At 35.7% G+C, this 3328-nt stretch overlaps 1 pseudogene; it reads right to left on the bottom strand.

Annotated features, from left to right (window-relative positions):
* Positions 1–1056: 1056 nt before the first annotated feature.
* On the bottom strand, positions 1057–2952 carry LOC118013121 (annotated as a pseudogene).
* Between the last annotated feature and the right edge of the window lie 376 nt (positions 2953–3328).

The raw sequence follows: 3328 nt of genomic DNA, 5'->3' as shown, positions 1-3328 counted from the left end.
TTGGTGACTAAAAGTAATTAAAATATGAACAAAAATAGGATAAATATAGGGGCGCCTGGGTGGCTCAGTCATTAAGCGTCTGCCTTTGGCTCAGGTCATGATCCAAGGATCCTGAGATCAAGCCCTGCATCGGGCTCCCTGCTTGGCTGGAAGCCTGCTTCTCCCTCTCCCACTCCCCCTGCTTGTGTTCCTGCTCTCATTCTCTCTCTCTCTCTGTCAAATAAATAAATAAAATCTTAAAAAAATAGGATAAATATGTCTTCAAGTTGAAAAAAAAAACTTTTTGAGAGAAAAATTACGTTTTATTCCATAATAGTGCTGCCTTTCAGAACCCATCCTAGTCTAAAACCATCTATCTCTCTCCTGAACTCAGTTTTCAGTTTCCAAACCAAAATAATTAGCTGGAAGTTAGTCATGTGTGTTCTCTGAAAGACTGGCGAGATCAAAGCAAAGACAATAAAGACGTTAAGTTGAACCTGAAAATAACTATCTTATGCCAATTAAGTTTTTCTAAAGAGGACTAAAAAAACTCATGCCGGTACATAAGATACTTAGAAATAACCCTTTAGTTCAATGTACACCCTCTTCCCTCCCCTCCAAATATTAATCTTGTAAAACAAAAATTTGATAATTATCATCATTTTAGATTACGATGAGCTTACTCATATAAAATGTGTTGGTGTAGACACACTTTGAGACTTAAGAATGTCTATACAGTCATATCTGAAAGATATTGTTGGTTCAGTTCCAGATCACAACAGTAAAGCATATTCACAATAAAGTGAATCAAGTGAGTTCTTTTTTTTTTGTTTGTTTGTTTTCCAGTGCATATAAGAGTTTTGTCTACAATACTATAGTTTAAGTATGCAATAATATTATGTCTAAAAAACAATTATGTACTTTAATTTAAAAATACTTTATGAATCACAGACTTGTACCCCTGAAACAAATAATACATTATATGATAATTAATTGAATTTAAATTGAAAAAAATTAAAAAAAATACTTTATTTCTAAAAAATGCTAACCATCATCTATGCTTTCAGCACGTCATAATCATTTTGCTGGTGGAGAGTCTTGCTTTGATGCTGATGGCTGCTGACTGATCAGGATGTTGGCTTATGAAGGTTTGGGTGGCTGTGGCAATTCTTGAAATAAGACAACAATGACGTTTCCTGCATTGATTGACTGCCTTTCATGTATGATTTCTCTGTGGCATGAAATGCTTGTTGATGGCATTTTACCCACAATAGAACTTCTTTTAAAATTGAAGTCGATCTTCTCAAACCCTGCTGCTTCTTTATCAACTAACTTTATGGAATAGTCTAAGTTCTTGATTGTCATTTCAATAGTGTTCACAGCATCTTTAGCAGGAGTAGATTCTATCTGAAGAAACCTTTCTTTGTTCACCCATAAGAAGCAACTCCTTATCCACTAAATTTGTATCACAAGATTAAAGCAATTTAGTCACATTTTCAGGTCCCATGTCTAATACTAGTTCTCTTGCTATTTCCAATATATCTACAATTACTTGCCCCACTGAAAGATTGAACCTGTCAAAGTTATCTATAAGGATTGAAATCCACTTCTTCCAAACTCCTGATAATATTGATATTTGACCTCCTCCCATGAATCATGAATGTTCTTAGTGGCATCTAGAATTTTGAACCCTTTCCAAAAGGTTTCCAATTTACTTTACACAGACCCATCAGAGGAATCACTATCTATGGCAGCTATAGCCTTATGAAATGTATGTCTTAAATAATAAGACTTGAAAGCTACAGAAAGGATGTTGTGTTAACAGGAATGAAAACAACATTTATCTCATTGTACATCTCCGTCAGAGTCTTGGGTGACCGGGTGCATTGTCAATAAGCAGTGATATTTTAAAATGAAATATATATATATATATATATATATTTTTTTTTTTTTTTCCTGATCAGTAGGTCTTACTAGTAGGCTTAAAATATTCAGTGAACCATGTTGTAAACAGATACACTGTCATCCAGGCTTTGCTGTTCCATTTAGAGAGGACAAAGTAGATCCAGCTTAATTTTTTTAAAATATTTTATTGATTGATTTGACAAAGAGAGAGAAAGAGAGCACAAGCAGGGGAGCAGCAGAGGGAGAGGGAGAAGCTGGCTGTCTGCTGAGCAGAGAACCTGATGTGTCTGAGCTGAAGGCAGACACTTAACCTACTGAGCCGCCCAGGCACCCCAATCCAGCTTAATTCTTACGGGTCCCCAGACTTTCAGTAAATGAGCACTGGCTTCAACTTAAAGTCACCAGCTGAATTAGCTTCTAATAAGAGAAGTCATCCTGTCCTTTGAAGATTTGAAGCCAGGCACTGACTTCTGTGAAGGTCCTAGATGGCATCTTCTTCCAATAAAAGCCTGTTTCATCTACATTGAAAATATGTTTCTGTTATTTAGTGTAGCCACCTTGATCAATTCTCTTAAGCGAGATCTCCTGGATAACTTATTGCAGCATCTACATCAACACTTGCTGCTTCATCTTGCACTTTTGTTATAGAGATGTCTTCTTTCCTTAAACCTCCTGAACTAACTTCAAAATGTTCTTTGGCAGGTGTCTCACCTCTCTCAGGCTTCATAAAATTAAAGAAAATTAAGGCCTTACTCTGGATTAGGCTTTGCTTACAGGAATGTTGTGTTTGGTTTGATCTATCCATACTACTAAAATTCCCTCCATATCAGCAATAAAGCTATTTCTCTTTCTTATTATTCATATGTTCACTTGAGTGTCTTTTTTAATTTCCTGCAAGAACTTTTTCTTTGCATGTGCAACTTAGCTAACTGTTTGGCATAAGAGGTTTAGTTTTCAGCTTATCTTGGCTTTGACCATGCATTCCTCACTAAGCTTAAACGTTTCTAGCTTTTGATTTAAAATGAGTGACATACAACTCTTCTTTTCACTTGATCACTTAGAGGCCATTATAGGTTATTAATTTGCCTAGTTTCAATACTGTTATGTCTCAGGGAATAGGGAAGCCTGAGAAGAGGGAGAGAGTTGGGGGAATGGCCAGTCAGTGGAGCAGTGAGAACACACACACAATTTATCAATTAACTTTGTGTCTTATATAGGTGCAATTCATGGTGTCCCAAAACAATTACAATAGTAACATCAAAGATCACTGATCACAGATCACCAGAACAAATATAATAAAAATTAAAAAAAGTTTGAAATACTGCAAAAATTACTAAAACATGATACAGAGGCACAAATTGAGCAACTGCTATCAGAAAAATGGTGACAATACACTTGCTTAATGCAGGGTTGCTACAAATTTATAGCAATAGCTGCAAAGCAC

The sequence above is a fragment of the Mirounga leonina genome, unplaced genomic scaffold, assembly GCF_011800145.1.
Source record: "Mirounga leonina isolate KUSES-001 unplaced genomic scaffold, KU_Mleo_1.0 Mir_153, whole genome shotgun sequence".
In the NCBI taxonomy this organism is placed as follows: Eukaryota; Metazoa; Chordata; class Mammalia; order Carnivora; family Phocidae; genus Mirounga; species Mirounga leonina.
The sequence above is the reverse complement of the archived record's forward strand: the minus strand, read 5'-3'. Positions and strand labels throughout refer to the sequence as shown.